Source organism: Rhipicephalus microplus, chromosome 1, assembly GCF_043290135.1.
Source record: "Rhipicephalus microplus isolate Deutch F79 chromosome 1, USDA_Rmic, whole genome shotgun sequence".
NCBI classification, from domain to species: Eukaryota; Metazoa; Arthropoda; class Arachnida; order Ixodida; family Ixodidae; genus Rhipicephalus; species Rhipicephalus microplus.
The window spans coordinates 282,129,044-282,147,803 of NC_134700.1; positions in this window are offsets into that span (position 1 = coordinate 282,129,044).

An 18,760-nucleotide genomic window follows, 5' to 3' on the forward strand; every position below is an offset into this window, starting at 1 on the left:
ACAGTTCAGGTTAAAGAACACCACATGGTCGGAATTTTCTTAAGCATATACTATACGGGTTGATTTCGTGACGTAGTACCACAGGTGATGTTTCCTTCCCATAGGCATAAAACTGGTCCCTTCGTTTTATCCAGTTCCTAGTGCGGGCGCTGCGCGAAGTTTGTGGGAGACTCTCTGCGTACGCTGCTTGCTTCTTTCTCACTGTGTCCGAAATGCGCGATATTGTTGTTGGTGTTCCGTTGGAATTTGTTTCACAACCATGGAGCACACGGAGTCGGCGAAAACTTGGGCCGTGATTGTGCACGTCGTCACTTGCTACAGCGTCGTTCACGGATAACTTCGAGTCGGTAATGGATGTAAAAGGGTGAACGTGTCCCCAAAGTGACCTTACTGTATCCTAATGCAATAACATTCTCAGTAGCAAGTAAAAGGACTAGAATGTGTAATTCTGTTAAGAATAAAAGGGAATGACAAGCATGACTCCTTTGGTTTCGAGGGCTAATAATAATGAATGTTTAGGTTTTATGTCCCAAAACCACGATATGAAAATGAGTAACGCCCTTGTGGAGAGCGTTGAAAACTTCAGCCTCCTGGAATACGTCAACGTGTATCTAAATCTACTAACATGAGCCCTTAGCGTTTCGCCTTTATTGTAATGTGGCCGCCTTGGCTGGGATTCGATTCTGCGTCTTTCGGGGCAGCAGTAGAGAACCTGATCCGACAGACTACCGCAGTGGGTATCCTTAGAATTGTTGACAAAATATCAGCTTAAAGTTAGCGACACAAAGTGTGTTTGATAAAAAGGGATTCCTTTGGGGGGAAATTGGCCCCTTAGGACTTCAATAAAGTTATTTCACTGAGAATAGGGTATGCTACCCCTGTTCCCCAACCCAGTGTAGGGTAGCATACCGGATACTAGCATCTGGTTAACCTCCGTGCCTTCCTTTTTAGGGGCGAAGCTCCTTATGGCGTGGCTTGTGCGTCCCTCGTAGTACGTAACCACCAGTGGCACATACCCGAAATAGCGGTCCTTACGATTTTGACCTCCAAGGTGGTTCCGGTGAGAGATTTCTTCTGTGCGTTGTTGAACAATAAAAGATAGTGCTCAATGCACATGTTAATGGCTGCTAAGGGGGAATGAGAGACAGGAGCATTTGGCCTTTAGGTAACGCGCACGCTGCGATCCCCATTAGCAGCTATTGGTATGTACATTGAGCCCGATCTGACAAGAAAGGGTTGCTACGTTATACTCGCTGGGTGTAACCTTCTTGGTTTTAGAAAGGTTTAGCGAGCGTTGGGCCGCATAGCCATGAATACAGTGAACTAGTATATACCATGAACTCGAGGTGGTTAAAGGTGGAAAGTAAACCCGAAGCGCAAGCCGTAAGGAAGTGTGCGTGTGCCACCTTCCGTTTAGTCCTTGAAATGTCCGCTGGATGGTGGTGCTTCTATATGGAGAATATATGATGAAAAGATGCGAGATGGTGGTACTTGGAGTGCTGAATTGATGGACGAACGGACACACATACAGATGCATGGATGGACGCATGAACGGATGCAGGCGCGGATGCATGGACGAACGCAGGGACGGACGCACGAACAGACGCACGCATGGACGGGTGGATGGACGCATGGGCGGTTACACAGACGTACGCAGGAACGGACGGAAGCAAGAACGAATGGACGGACGAATGCTTCGCCCCACTCCTCATCATTCACTCCGTGGATATGCTGCCATTTTTTTCTCGTTTCTCTCTCTCTTATTTCACTGACTGACTAATTATTTTTTCGCATACTGAGCGAACAAAATAATAAGCGCAGTTGAACCCTCAATAAAGACAAGAAATGTACCGGAAATATGCATTACGAAAAAGAAAGGTTCAAGCAGGCACTGACCAAACGGGACGACGAAGTTCTTGAGCAAATCGAAAACTCGTTTACATTTCCCGATTCCTTATTTCGAAAAGGCCTTCAGATTTCAAAACTAATGCGTAGGTTGGAGCTGAACGCTAAATTAGGAGACTGGAATGTTTGAAAAACCTAAGCGCTGCTCTGGGTTCGTTGAAAGACTTCTCATTAAAACCTCACAGATTTGGGGATTGAGGAGGATTTGTGCTCAGCGATGCGACATCACGGTGGCTTCAAAAGCGACAGACGCATCGCGAGGCAAATGACTCGTTTCAAGTGCGAAGGTGTACTTTTAATTAGGCGGTTTCGACTCGTGGTACTGCTGACATCAATACGCACATGCGCATATCACTCTAGGTATTAAAACTTGTGTTGGGCACAAGAGCCTAACTTAAACACTAACTGCAGCTTTTTTTGCTGCTGATTGAAGCCCTCTCGAAGCCGTTGCCTGTGTTCCACATCTTTACCTTTATTTTCTTTTATATAACAAATTCTTTCTTTCCTTTTTTCTTTCCTTCCTTCTTTCCTTCTTTCCTTCATTCTTTCCTCCTTTCTTTCCTTCCTTCTTTCCTTCTTTTCCCTTCTTCCTTCCTTTCTTTCTTTCTTTCTTTACTTCTTTCTTTCTTTTTCTCTTTCCTTTTCCTTTCTTTCTTTCCTTCTTTGTTTGTTTGTTTGTCCTTCCACCACGTTTACTCGGGTATTGAAGTTACGCGCTTATAACATACCAAAGTTGGCCAGACAAAATATTTGCGATTTCCATAATTAAGCTAGAGCGCTTGCATGCATGTCTATGCATGCCCACGGTCAGACTTGAGGGGAGACCCAATGCGGGCGCCAATTAGCATATGTGTCGCACCTCCCTTCCAGACCAACCGTCGCATGCGACAGATTCCTTGGACCCTGAGTGCACGAAATCCTCTGGATTTCCATATGGAGCGCGAGTACTTCGCATGTAAGCGCATGTAAGTTAGAGCTGCTTTTGTACTAACGTCATAATTTTCTTTAGTAGTCTCTTCCTCGTTATCCGCCTGTTTTGAAGGTGTTTTGTAATATCCGTATTCGTGATTGCTTTTTGATTTTTGTTGCGTCGTTATTTTCAAGGAGGAGTGGCGATTGATCTTCAACAAAGAACAAAAAAAAAAAAAGAGTGGGGAGGGTGAGGCATCCAATGTTTTGAGACGTATTTCTTCGATGAGGTGGTGGTGTTGCCCCGGTTGAAGCAAGGCATGGAGGGAAGGGTGCTCCCACTCAAGTAGCGTCGTCGGAGACCTGCGTCAGAATGCAGCTCTCTCTCTCTCTCTTATTCTTCTCCTTCGCTACTTGCATGGTTTCAGTTCCCTATAGAGCATGTACGGAAGGAATTTTTTTCATCTCCCTTAACGTCATCGGCTATTGGTTGGGCTGACTGTTACCCTCCTCATTCTCAGTAGAGTGGTGCTTGGCGAGTAGAGGGACTTACCTAATTTTTGACGGTGCATACACGGACTCAATTTACGATAGATCATGACTACATGACACACCGTGACGACATCAGAAGCCGACAAGCCGAGACCGTAATGAGATTTGGCCCGTAAAACATCCGGTGCGCAACTTATTGCGGGTACTGCACGTACACGTGCTCATTCCTTGTATGGAAAGCAAATTGATTACATTTAACGCGCACATCGTGGTATTGTGTTGAACGTCGAATTTCAAACGAAACCTCACCAATAGTTTAGAGATGAAATAGTCACACCGAAATGATGCTAATCGTCACGCCCATCTAGAAGTTGGTGAGAATCTTTCAGCTGAGCCTCGATTGCTTCAAACACTCCCACTTTGACTTCGATATTCACAGATGCATTAGTTACACGGAAATGTTACTAACATATACTGTTTAGTTGCACGTATGTTTACGTTATGTTCACACGTTAACACTCGTGACAGGTACCATAGAGGACACTTAGGTTACAAGGAAAGGTTTAACAACCAAGAAAGCACGGATTGGTACAAGAATAGTATCAGAAAAATACAAGCAATGAGGATGGGATGTATGGATATGATGATAACATGATGAGGCTTATGGCTAAAGGTTGTATTGATGCTATGCCATGCCGCACTATCGACACAACTTTGCCGTTGCGCTCTTCTTTTTGTAAAGAGAAATGCTGATCTACCAAGCGTCAGGTGACACGTGATCTATACCAGCCTGTTTCAGAGCAGGGACTGAGAGCTAAACGTAGAGAGGTATTGAGGCTCCAACAGAGCCCAACCATATGCAGGTTAGTTTTACCGCTCCGGCACGTTTCGATTAACCACAAATACTAAAAATACATTCATCCTTTTGCAACAGGAATAAATACACTCAGTGAATGATACGGCAATAGTTTTGCCAGAGACCAACAAAAAAAAAAAGAAAACAAAACATGCGTATGTGAGGTCGTAGGATCTTTTCTGGCTATACGAGGCGTGTCATTGCCTCATTCGCGCATTTCGGGGCATATCTAGATACAGAGGCAGTCAGTTACACGTGTTTTCCGATTTGACGCAGATGATTGCGCTTTCTTCTTGTAATGAATGGGCACCACACACTGGCAACAGCTTCCTCTCAGAGTGCAAGAAAACAACTGAAAAATATAAACTAACGAAAGCAAAGTTCCTAACCACCAGTAGCATACTACTCGGACTCGAGCATCGTTACCTAATACCTATATCGGTGTCAGACTGTCCACTAGAACACGTGTGATCTGGCATCAAAGTTCTTTCAAAATTACTCACAAAAAATAAAGGAAACATATCTGGCTTACAAAAAGATAAGTGCTATTTTGATCGTAGTTGGCTTACAGGAAACTCCATGAACCTCAATTGTATGCCGCACTTGTGATGAACCTCCATTGTGATGAACCTCAATTTCTATACCGCACTTGCTAGGTGGCATTTTCGGGCATAGTTTGCCAAGATAGATCTGCCTAAAAACGTGCTGAAAAGGGCGATGATGATGATAGTGACGACGTTGCTTCGCGAGACGGCCTGACTACCGCAAATGACAATTTTTCTTTTCCGCTCCCCCTCGTACTTTTCTGCACAAACCTTTTACACGCTTCGTCAGTTTTGATTTTGAAATGAACAACAAAAAACTTGAAATTGACGTGTTTAAATCACCAATCTTTTTTTATTAATGTACTAAGGAACTCGGTTAAAAAGTAAAATCTTCGTGGTATAGCGGAACAACCGAATGCAGCAGAAAACGACGTGGCCCGCTCGGGCGCTTGCTTTGCCCTGACGCGGCGAAGTGTAGATGGCATGGCATAAGATTTATGCTCTTCATTTGACACGATGTTGTTCGAATGTGCGCCAGGGGGCGCGTCGATAAGCGGGGTGGGCTCCGACAATGGAACCACGCGGCGGAAAGACGACGCTGTTTTGCTGCTGTTTCACGAAGGCACATTCTTCCTTTTTCTTTCTTTTTTTTTTGCTTTGACTGACGAGTTACGTAGAGCCCCTGGCTGTTAGGTTGCTTCTCTGTTTTCGGGGCCTTGTAGAAGGGAGTGGACAATTGAATACTATGAGGCAACTCGAATGCTAGAAAGTAGGATGCCAGGAAATCTAACGCCCGAAATTTTCTTCCCTTAATGATGGCACAGCTTCATAAGACGGTCGTTAGCCCATGTGTTGGGAACGGGAAATTGTCTTGATCATAAACCTTCATCGTCTTCTTCATCTTCTGTTTTGCTCCCAGAGTACCTGTGCGAATTTCTCGGGTGCGGAATGCGACAACTCTAATAAGGGACACAACGAGTGTGGATGATAATATGTGGGGTTTCACGTTCCAGAATGAAGACAGAATTATGGGGGGCACACGAGTACAGAGAGAGAAGAAAAGAGAGATATATATAGAACGAATGAGAAAAAATTATAGAGAAAGACAAAATCTAGATGGGAACCGACAGAAAGAAACACGTAGTGGGATAATCAGGGTGAACAGTCGAAGGGCCTCAGACAGGCTGGCCGATAGGTCCTCCTATGAAAACGTCGATAGGTCCTCCTATCGACGTTTACTATAGGCCTTTGACGAGGATAGATCCTCCTATTGGAACGTCGGCCAGCCTGTCTGAGGCACTTCCACTGTTCACCTTTACTATCCCACTGATAGAGAAAGAAAAACTATAGAGAAATAATCGTTTTGTGAGGCGTGTATGAAGACAAAACTATTAGCTTATTGTGAACAACTCTTTGGAGTTCCATAGAGATACATATATGCATCGAGACTCCTCCACCCTAAACCTACATAGCGTAGGTTGCGGGTCACGAAGGCCTCGAGAGGAATGAAAGGTGAACACACCAAGGTACGCGTATCCGTCCACCAGGCTTTTCGGCACAACCTCTTAGGCACTTTCCACAGAACAACATCAGCAAAAGGAACAGAATCGGTACGCCTAACCTATTAGGAATTGCTGCAAGAATATCGGTTTTAACACAGGTTATACCTCCCTCCACATCTCACATTGACAAGAGACGACTACAGGTGACTTCAAAGCAATACATTCCCTCACGGCATCCTACTGAACCACATACAAGCAACGTTGTACGGCTACATATGCCAACCCTGCAATATCGGTGACAACATAGCGTACCTTCTACTGCTATGCGGAGGAAGCAACCCAGTTACACAAGCAGCAGCAACAGATGAAGACACAGAACGCCACAGTGAAGTGTCGAAGGCTGCTATCTCGTAGCCGCATCTGCTGGTGTACCAGCGCCAACACGTCACACGGACCCTGCGGGTTGCGCAGGCCAGAGGCTTCCCGGAATAAAGGACCCTTCTGCCTTCACCGTTGGTCACATAATAATAAACAATCTCTCTTTTTATCGTCGGAGTTAATTAGATCCACTTGTGTCGTTCAAGCCACCATGCTGAAGTCTCTTGGAAGACGACGCGGGAGGCAAGACTGAAGAAGACAGTTTATTTGTGCCACTTCGCATAATCACGGCACAGTTTCTATTGAAGGCCACTCATCATTTTTTTCTCGACAGTTGCATTAACAGTTTTAGCGACACTTAATGATGCCAAAATCTCCCTCATGACTTAATATATGAATGAGCACTTTCTAGAATTAGCATTGAGAAATTTTAGACACAGGAGTACGTCATCCAGACGCAAACAAAACAATATGTATTGCTGCCATTTCTTTCGAAATTTAGAGGTAATGAAGCTGAGAACGAGCCTCTATTATAGCAGAGGGACTTGTAGGGAGAATTGGTTCATTATTAACGAAGCTTGTGGCGCGAAAAAACAAAACATGAGAGACGAACAAGCGCGACAGTCTCTCTATTATATATTTATTTTCTTTTCGCGAAAAACATGCGAAGGTTGGCTACGTTGAAGACGGCTGTCTCATCACCTTGTTGTCAACATTGGTGATAAATGCAAAAAAAAGGAAGAATAAAAAAATAAAAATGTTTTGGCAGATTCCCCATACGTTGGGAATCAATGTTTCGCGAAACATGCGGAAGAAATGTGACTGTGTCGTAGTTTTTTTTTTTTTTGAGCGAAACGTTTGGAAGTGGTGCCAAAGGTGGGTACAAAAGCACGCACAGACATACGTTAAACTATCGCGTATAAATCCAGTTGTTTGCAGCCACGTAAAGATGCCAACAGTAGCACGGATAATAGAAATACTAGAAGCAGTAAGCTGATGTGAAACATTGGTTCTCGCGAGGATGGTAGCCTTGGGCACTCCTACATAATGCAGCTTGAGCGGCTGGTGCCTAACTGTAATTGACGTCAACCAGACGTGACGGCTGTATTATGGCTAAAATAGTTGCTTGGGCGTGTAGGTGTGAGATGTTGCGTGCCATCCCCGAGTTGACGTTCGTGTGAGTGGAAGGCAGCTGGTCACACGTAAGAAAGATGCGCGACCTTGTTTGAGGTGTGTGCAAAAAGCCGGAGCCTGTTTACTGGCCTTTTAAAGTATGGTAGTGTCGAAAGTTATTGACAGCCCGTAGATCGCTTGGTTTGGCAATCAGAATGTGGAATTCTCGAGCCTCCATACACCAGAATAAGGTCAAGGGGTGTGACCTTGCGGTTCACAGCTCGTACCCGTACATCTAGGTAGCTTTGATGTAGTCCGATGTAAAAGTAGCCCGAATTTAACAACGTATTGCTGACGAGTTCTTTATACGAATGCTTGCAGTGTTAATAGTATATAGGGTTTAACGTCCCAAAACTACAATATGTTTATGAGAGACGCCGTAGGGCTCCGGTAATTTTTACCACCTGGGGTTCTTTAGCGTGCACCTGAATCTAAGCACACGGGCCTCAAACATTTTGGCCTCCAACGAAAATGGAGCCGCCGCAGCCGGGATTTGATCCGGCGACCTTCGGGCTAGCAGTTGAGTGCCATAACCACCAGACCACCGTGGCAGGACACGAATGCTGATTGTAAAGAAGGCAACTTGTGGAGCTCTATGAATACAACGACGAAGCCTTGTATGACTTTCTGAGAAGAAATGAAGGTGCGCTAACCGCTGACGACTAATTAAACCAGACGCGTTAAGCTTTCCCGACAGATGACCTTTAACATCAGTTTCTCTCTAGATAACGAATGCGAACTTTTCGAGGTCTACGGAGCGCAGTTCTCTATTAAGATTAGTAAACATTGAGGCTAGAACGTTGGAAACAATGAAACATTGATTAGGTTTCTCTAACAGTTAGCGTTGGAGTACCAGCCGCTAAAGAATTTTTTTTTACTGCGCCTGTAATTTATCCACGCGAAGTGTCTGCATTCCCAAACGAGATGAGATTTAACAGTTAGCGTTGGAGTACCAGCCGCTAAAGAATTTTTTTTTACTGCGCCTGTAATTTATCCACGCGAAGTGTCTGCATTCCCAAACGAGATGAGATTTTCTCGGCTTTCCGGAAAAATGCTTCCCGAGCTTGACGGCGGTCTTGTAGGTAATTCTCCTTAATAAGCGGTTTGGCTCCTCAAGGTTTGCGAGCTTGCGAATTAGGTACACCAACACAGCCTTCCTAGGTGAACGTGCGAACAGAGTTAACAGAAGACGCTATGATTAAACCGCTCAAGAACACTACCTACAAATTAACGTTAAACATGCCTCCTAGTTAGCCGCCGCACGAGCAATAGAGCTCGTTAGGTTCATCAAGTAATGCCGCGGACACCTGGCATTACTTGTGCAGTTAGGGCTTAGATGGGGGTTCGGTAATTACTCGCAAAGCACGTGATTACCATATCCACTAACCACTTCTGTCAGGTTGTCGATAGAACATTCTCTCTCTCTCCACACACACACACACACACACACACACACACACACACACACACACACACACACACACACACACATACATATATATATATATATATATATATATATATATATATATATATATATATATATATATATATATATATATATATATATATATATATATCCCGCAAGTGGATTCGGTCAACTATTAAGGAGAAACTTATACCGAGAAACCAAACCAAATTGGAGCCCGCATATAGAAAATATGGCAGCTAAAAGAGCACGAAGGGTAGGAATATACACTTCGCACACTCAGCAGTAAACAATCTGCTTTACGCCGTGATGTGTTCGTCATGATATATTGTTTGTTTATATTCGCCCAATATTAGAGTTCGGCTGAGTCCTCTTTTTCTGTAGCTCCGTGCCCGCCTACAAACTTCGACGAATGATACTTCTAGAACTCGAAGGATTACAGTTATGTCTTGGGCTCCTTAACTTTGCCGCAAATAATATTTTACATAAAGAAGCGCCCCTGCCTTTACTTCACGCAAGGTCCCAATACTAACAGTTTCTACTTTTCTCAAAATATATGTATCCCCACTCGGAACACAGTTACGAAATAAATGTTTACTTCCCTTTCTCTCTCTCTCCCCATTGAGGAGGTCGCAGAGTGTTTTCATTAATGAGCCAACGGCCTTTTTTAACGAACAGTGGTCTGGAATAAGGTGGCCACAAGTCATCGTCGTACAGAATCTCTTCGAAATATTACAGGTAAACCTTCGTGAAGTACTGGTATTAAAAAGACCTATTAAAAATAAAAGAGTTTCACAATATATTTCCTAAGGTTTGCTAAGATATCCCAGTAGGTACCTGAATACCGTTTAAAAGAACATCTGTCTAGTTTAGAATTATACTTTGCAGTAGCAACTAACTCTATGTACGTGACATATGTAAATTAGGTACGTTAACTGTGATGTTATTAGCTGCTTCCTTATTTAAAATGACTTGTGTACGAAAAGTAGCTGCATTTTCATTGTATATTTGATTCATCTTGACTACTTGATCCATTTCACTCAACTGGACCCAACGGTATATAAAACACCATTTGGTGTTCCTAGGAGATTGAAAATTAATAATTAAGTTCACTGACATTACAAAATTGAAAAATTGTCCTTGTTGCTTTCAGGATATGAACAGTGAAGTCACATATTGAAAAAACACCAACACAAGTCGAAGATGCATAATTAGTTTCATCGTGCATATATTTAACGCTCTACGAACAACACTGTGATGCAAAATACGAGGGTACAATGAACAAAGAAGAAAAAAGAAAGTAGTTGAATGGCGTTGCTACGGAACCGAGTATTCGCACAATGATGCCATTTACAGCAGCGGGTGATTTTGATACGAAACTTCGATGGAGAACCAGCACCAAGACAATAGCGCTGTGACAGATTGTGAGGCAACACGGTCCGATGGCGATGACGCCACATAGGCATTGTGTTGTCGTACGTTTCTTCCCTGTAATAAGGCAGTGTTAGCAGCTGTTAACAAGATTGCGATATCGATGAAGAGAGCGAAGCGAACAGCCTCGATAGCCACGTCTGAAGAGTCAGCTGTTGCAATATAATTGATACGCGCTCTTCGTGAAAAAGAAAAAAAAAGAAGTTAAATGAAAATAAATATATGGCGAGCGATATGCTCTTTGTTCTGCTATGCACACCATCTGCCGCGAGGACTAAGCGTATTCAGTTAATGTGCTGAAAGTTGGTTGTTCGGAGTTTGCTGGTTGTTCAAGAGTGTAGGCTATGGCAACAAAGACACGATGCACAGAAGACACGTGCACGCCCTCATCTTTGCGTCTTGGAATCTCTACGCCTTGATACGTAGTATTCGGGCAACAATGACATGTACCGAAAAAAGTTTTTGCACGTGGTTTCACCGAGCATGCTCAACATTCTGCTCTTCTCTCCGAAAAGGCCTTCGGAAACGTATCCTCGTAGCATGCATTGTGGTCGACAGGAAAACTGATATAGTGAATATTCTATTCACTATCACAATTTACTAGAAAAATAATATCCGAAGTAGAATAGGACAACACTAATAACTATGTTATACTTATGAGGCACGCCTTAGCAGAGGGCACCGAAAATTTCAGTCGCACAGAATTCTTTATTATGCGCGCACATGGCACTGTACACGTAGCTCCAGCATTTCCCTTTCATCGCGATGCGGCAGCAACTGCCCCATTCGTGTCAGCAGCCTAGCCCCGTAGCTGTAAAAACGTAATGGCTAATATGGCTAATAATAAAAACAATACTACTACTCCTACTACTCCTACTGCTGCTGCTACTACTACTACTACTACTACTACTAATGAATCTTTTATTATTCATCAAGAAGATGAGGGGTGCCCCGCCGCGGTGGTCTAGTAGCTAGGGTACTCGGCTTCTGACCCGCAGCTTGCGGGATCAAATCCCGGCTGCGGCGGCTGCATTTCCGATGGAGGCGGAAATGTTGTAAGCCCGTGTGCTCAGATTTGGGTGCACGTTAAAGAACCCCAGCTGGTCGAAATTTCTGGAGCCCCCTACTACGGCGTCTTTCATAATCATATGATGGTTTGGGACGTTAAACCCCACATGTCAATCAAATCAAGAAGATCAGGGAGGGTGGGAGAAAAAGCTGACAAGCAGCTTAACTAGCTCCGGCGCCCCGATTGTACTCTCTGGCGCGTTTGCAACAAACTGTACTGCACATATTAAAGGAGAAGAAAATAACTGTACAGCGACACAATATACATGGCACGATGATTAACAGTGCGAATAAATGGGACAAATAAACCGCAAACAAATAAAAGTAAAAAGGGAAAGAAACACAAGTATTAGTAAGAATACAAAGCATTTTCACTGGAAATATAAAGTATTATATCAACAAACACACATACACACGCACAAACGCACACACACATACCCACACAAACACACACACAAATGAATGAACGAACCAACCCTCGGAACTAGAGAATCAAGTGTGAAATTTCAACAGCCGAAAAACAAAACAAAAAGAAAACAAAAAAAGCAAAATATGTGGTTTTAGAATTGTGATAAAGAGAGAGAAGCGAACAGCCTTTACATTTATGCTTAAATGACGTTGCATGATGTATCAAAATACGCATAAAAGCATAATTTATTTGCTAGACTAATAAAAAGAACAGTCGTCCAACACTTGAGAAAAAGTACGGAGCTGTTTTGTTGATGACCTATATAGTGTAATGTTTTTGCGACTACACTAGTTTAACCACTCCGGAAGTATACTGCAAAAGGGTGGCTACTTGGGCTGGTTGTTAATGCATTTTTGAAAGAAATACACTTTCTTTTGAAGAAAGTGCATTTTTTTTCAAAAATGTACTCGGGAAGCTTATGTTTAAAGATATATGCCACGTAATTCCTGCGACATAGTGCTACTTCCCAAGTCCATGAATGGCGATCTGAATAGGCCTGTATCCTCTTTTCAAGAAAGCTAAATGAGCTAGACAATGGCCGTTCTTTTTTGTTTCTGATTTGACAGACATAGAATTCGTAAAATCTAATGCTTACGGAAAAGCAATGCCGATGGATGATTGAAAGCCGCCTATATAAGTGCCTTAGCACTTCTTTTCTGAGGAGAGTGCAATACATTCGTAAATTTGTGAAAACACTTATACCCAGGCAAGACGATAGTAGGTTACGTAGGAGTAAAACAGCGCGTTATAAAGAGAAGCTTAACATTTATAACTTACGTAACTCCCGGTCCTTCTACTTAAACTTCCTTTCTCCTCCTCCTTACCGTTCACCTACATTCACGAATTTACGAATATTACGCTCCCTCAAAAAAAAAAAAAAAGAAAGGTAGGATTCATGTGTCGTGATGGTAGCACGATGCGTACGTGACTGTTCAGAGCTAAACGAAAAAACAAAAACAAACATTAGCGTAGCTTGCACCAAGTCACGTCCGATGGCCAGCTAGCTGGTCCCTGACTTGGCTAGGCTTCAGTAGCTCTGACAGTTGTTCGAGTTGGTGTGGGTTCATAGCTTTGAATTGCTCGAAAAACACGGGACACAAAATGATGAGAATACAAGGACTGGAGCTGGTGCTTCTGTTCTCATCGTTTTGTGTACCGTGTTTTTTGCGCCATTCATGACTATGTTCGCTAGGCTCTGTTTTACACTCTCACCTCTCTCATTCCCACCGCTTGACATACTCTGCTATACATGGCTATAATTTGTCTCTTTCTTTTCTATTTTTTGCGTCTGTTTTTTTTTGTTAATTAATTCTTCCCCGTCTTTCTATTTCTTGCTCTCCTTGCACTCATTTTCCCATTCTCGTTTCTCTAATCTTCAAATAATACATATTCTCCGCAATTCACTATACTAGAGTGTACTAGAATAGGGGAGTGCCTGGGACGGCCATAGTTCCAATGCATAGAAAGTGAGGCCGAAACAGGATCAATTGACTCGTGGCGCTACGTACGGTAGTCTGCAATGTGTCGTCGTTTTAAGAGCTGCGCGCGGCTCCACCGAGTGGTCGATGTGTATGCCCACTTCCCGCTCAAAAGACCCAGGTTCAAATCCCAGCTGTAGATGGGGGATTTTTATTCATAGTGTCACTTTCACAGCCGTATTTGTCTGCTTTTTTTTAAATCTAGCTTCAGTTGGTACGTTTTGCTAAGAAAAGTTACGTGATTTAATGACTGATTGATATGTGAGGTTTAACGTCTCAAAAGCACCATATGAATATGAGAGACGCTGTAGTGAATAGCTCCGGAAATTTCGACCACCTGGGGTTCTTTAAGGTGCACCCAAGCTCACGGGCCTACAACATTTCCGCCTCCATCGAAAATGGAGCCGCCGCAGCCGGTATTCAATCCCACGATCTACGGGTCAGCAGCCAAGTACCTTAGCCACTAGGCCACCACGGCGGGGCGAAGAGGTATGTGAGATATAAAGTAAAGAAAAATAAATTTTACAGTGAGCGTATTGGGAGCTCACAAGACCCACGGCCAGTCATGTAGGCTCTCTAATAAGTCGGAAGCCGGCATTCTGTCTGTGAGCCACTTTGGCAGAGCCGCGCGCAGCTCTTCAAACGATGACACATTGCAGACTACCAACCGCAGCGCCGCGAGTGGATTGACCCTGCTTGAGCGTCTCTTTTCGAAACTCGGTCTGGGCACTCCCCTGTTATAGTATATTTTAACTATATACACGGAACTGACCAAGCTGAGTTATTCAGCCTCGGAAAGATACGGCCGACGATATCCGAGTTGGTGCAGATATGAAAACGGAACTGCCCACACGTCGCAGCTGATATAGCTCTGATACTATCACGGACTCTGCAGTTATGACCTGGGTATAGGCTCGTGCACGCAACCTCATACGAAGGTCATAAAAAAGGTGTCTCGGTGAATTGCGTAGAGTGCGTGTGTCTCCTGGGATGAACACCAACTATCTACAAACTACGCGCAAGCAAATATGAACGCTAGTTAAAATAAGAGGTTGCCAAGTCATGTTGCTGACTAGTAAGTAGAGCCTAGTGGGAACAGACGATGAAAAATATGCGATGCACTAGCTTCCGCCAGTGGCAACGTCAAAACGCTATACTAGAGCCATACCGGCTCTATTGTGGCAGCGACTTTCTGGCTTACTTAAATGCGGTGGAGCCTGCGGTCCGTGATGATCATCCCGGCGGATAGATCTGCGGTTTTGGTATATAGCTGCCAGCGTATACCCAGAGACTTTCTCTAGTTTATCATTGCGCGTATCGCTAATTGAAGTAGTTTTGCAGGAGGGACGTCGGCCTTGAAATATTGTGGTCTGGGTGATCGCGAAGCGGAAAAAAAAATCGCACATCCCACGTACAGTGGGAAGCGATGATATGCGAAGAATGAATGAAAAAATGTTGACATGTCACTATAAGATCAGCGCAACGTTACGAGGTGGAGGTAAATGATGCCATACATGACTTCCATGTCATAATTATCATGTTTGGATGTGTCGTTTACCTTTACCTATTCAGATCACGTGATACCAAATTTAGTATATGTGGAGCTAACGAAACGGCCACGAGCACGCTATGAGCATGACATATTGTCATGTTCTTACATGACACGCGTATCAGGATTATCATGTTTGCACCAGTCTTGTATTTCGTCATCCATTGACGTCACGTAACACCAAATTTGGTATACGGGGAGCTAGCAAAACGGCCGCGAGCGCATCAAGAAGGGCCCAATTTACTCCAATGTAGCGTTGACGCGCGCGCACGTTACGCACAGTGACACTACGTTAGCAAAACGCGAGCACTCTAGTCTGACGCCATGCGCGACCAGCGTCCGTCGGCGCGGCTCGACGGCAACCGGCGCGAAATTCGACGTGCTGCATTTCGCGCCAATGCGTTACCCAGAAAACACTGCGTCTCCCTCTCTTCGGGATGGAGGGACGCCGAACGCGCTGAAACGCGCATGCGTCAAAGCAACGCAGCGTGGCACGCGCCTACGAGTATAAAGCAGGACCGGTGCCTGGCGTGGCAACGCCGGCATGACACGACGAAGTGAACGCCGGCGAGCACGCGCACCGCGTAATGTCGAAATGTATTGGCGCCATAACTGTGGCATGTAGTCATGATCTCACATGACACGCATCTCATGATTATCATGTTTGCAATAGCCTCATACCATCTTCGTCATCAATTGGCGTCCCGTAATACCAAAATTGGCATATGTAAAGCTAGCGAAACGGCAGTGAGCGCATCATCAGTGTGGCATGTAGTCATGTTTTTAAATGACACGCATCTCGTGATTATCATGTTTGGATGTGTTATTATTCTATGTCGTCCGTTCGCGTCGCGTAATACCGAGTTTGGTACATGTGAAGCTAGTGAAACAGCCACGAGCGCATCATGAGTGTAGCATGTAGTCGTGTTGTTACAGGACACGCATCTCATGTTTATCATGTTTACACCAGTATCATACCTTCGTCATCCAATCGCGTCCCGTTTTTGCCAAACTTGGTATAAGTTAAGCTAGCGAAACGGCCGCCAGCACATCATGAGCGTTGCATGTAGCCATGTTGTTACAGGACACGCATCTCATGATTATCATGTTTGCACCTGTCACATAGCTTCGTCATCCATTCACGTATTGTAATACCAAATTTCGTATATGTGACGCTAGCGAAACTGCTGCGAGCGCATGATGAGCTTGGCATGTAGTCATGTTGTTACATGACACGCATGTCATGATTTTAATGTTGGAGTCTGTCGCTTGTGTTCGCCATGCAGTCATGCCATACAATACCAGTCTTGCAACATGCCATGTGAACGAAACCACTGCAAGAGCTGCAGGACCATGAAATGTAAATCATGCCAGTCATGACATACATGTGATGATTTTGATGTTACGACTAGTCAGATATGTTTTTCATACAGTCGTGTTATGCCATACCAAGTTTGGTATCGATACCATTGTCGAAATGGCCAGGAGAGCTAAAAGTCGTAGGCGGCTAGGTAGATAGATAGATACGCACAAAGTCGCCGAAGTTCGCTAAGAAATGCATCGCATATAAAAATACTGTTCTTCACACTTTCGCTTATTGCTATACGTGAGTGACCCACGCTTATCCGGGATGAGCAGCAGCGAGCTAGGAATTGATAATATGGCCTGATCTTGTGTTTAGAAACAATTTCGGCAATGATTCGACGCAAACGCTCATGCATAGTAAATTCGCATGAGATGACAAGTTCGTTGCCACAGTCATAAGTGTTGACGTTCTCATAACCACTCCGTCGCGAAAAACGACGAATTCACTGATTTATAATAACAAATAACATATGAAAAATGTTCAAAGATAACTATCTCTGAATGTTCTAAGGCTTGTCTGCTCTTAAACCTTTGCTTAGCAAACAAGTGATACCAGCCTTAGCGCGTGTAAGGAAGAAAGCTCAGGAGAAAACCATACTTCCATAAAACTAAGTTGCAAGTGATCTCCTTAAAAAAAAAAAATACGCCAGGCCTGTGCGGAGGGTGCAGCACAGTCACAGCGAAAGGATGAAGGGCGGCCATTCAGAGCCTTTTCTAAACACTCTTTTGGTAAATGCTTGCTTACCCGCAGGTTGTTGGATGAAATCCTGGCTGAGGCGGCTGCGTTTTCGATGGAGGCGAAAATGCTGTAGGCCAGCGTGCTCAGATTTAGGTGCGCACTCAAGAACCCCAGGCGGTCTAAGTTTCCGCAGCGCTCCACTACGGTGTCTTTCATAGTCATATTGTCGCGGGGTCGTGACAACAACGAAAGGAGCAGACAGTAGGTCGAAGAATAAATGGTTTATTTGGGCCGTACTTGTGGCCAACAAATGAAAAGTAAGATTACAGCGAGGCACTGGCACTGATAGCGGCTGGCAGAGCGTCGGCCGTAGATCAACTGATATGTGGGGTTTTTAACGTCCCAAAACCACCATATATGATTATGAGAGACGCCGTAGTGGAGGGCTCCGGAAATTTCGACCACCTGGGGTTCTTTAACGTGCACCCAAATCTGAGCACATGGGCCTACAACATTTCCGCCTCCATCGGAAATGCAGCCACCGCAGCCGGGATTTGAACCCGCTACCTGCGGGTCAGCAGCCGAGTACCTTAGCCACTAGACCACCGCGGCGGGGCGGCCGTAGATCATCTGACAATCGGCGAAGCATGTCGGCATTTATACACTTGCCATCGAATTCTCTAGCGTTATCGCTAGCGGTAACGTGGGTTCCAGAATAACCTGTACTGTTCACGATGTGGACGTAATCTTAACATAACTAACTACTACAGCCTCAAAGCTTTTCGAGCATCGTAGGCGTGGTTTGCGCTGAACATAGTGTAACGAGGTGATAACAAAACTTGAGGAAAGAGGCATTGCCCCCCTCTGAAAAAAGGCATCGTCCCAACGCTTTAACAAAAGACGAAGGTACAATAATAAAGGCAATAAACAATAAGCACAAGCAATAAAGCACAGCAAGAGAAAAATATAGTCCTGAGGTTCGCGCATGAAATGGCTTAAGGCCCACTACATGGACGACTTCAGGTCGAGCACGGCACCGTAGGGAGTTAAGAGCAAACCTCATAAGCCCGAAAATGCACGCGGCAGCGACGAGCTACGCTATGAGCGACGAAACAGGGCGTTCGCGCGACGTGTCGCGTGCTCGTTTTCGCGCGATCGCTTGGTTCTCCAGATTTGGAAACTTTCGCTCATCGCCCGGAAGTGCTCGGCTCAAGCAGCCAATAGCAAAAAACCAGAAAAGACAAAGACTACATAGGTGCACGTGACCTTGCCCGAGTCACGTATGCGCAACAAGAAATAACGCAATGTTTACGCATGTGCATATAAAAAAAGTGCTGCAAGGCATTCATAAACACTTTCCGTTCCATTACACAACAATATATCTCATTTTTAAATTGCATACCACTCACTACGCGGCTTTCTTGGTGGGAGTAGACGGCCTCATGCCAGCAACAGCGGAGTTCGCTCACGGAAACCGTCGCGTGAATGAGGTTTGCCTGCGCTAGCGACTGATCGCGCGAAGACGATCTACG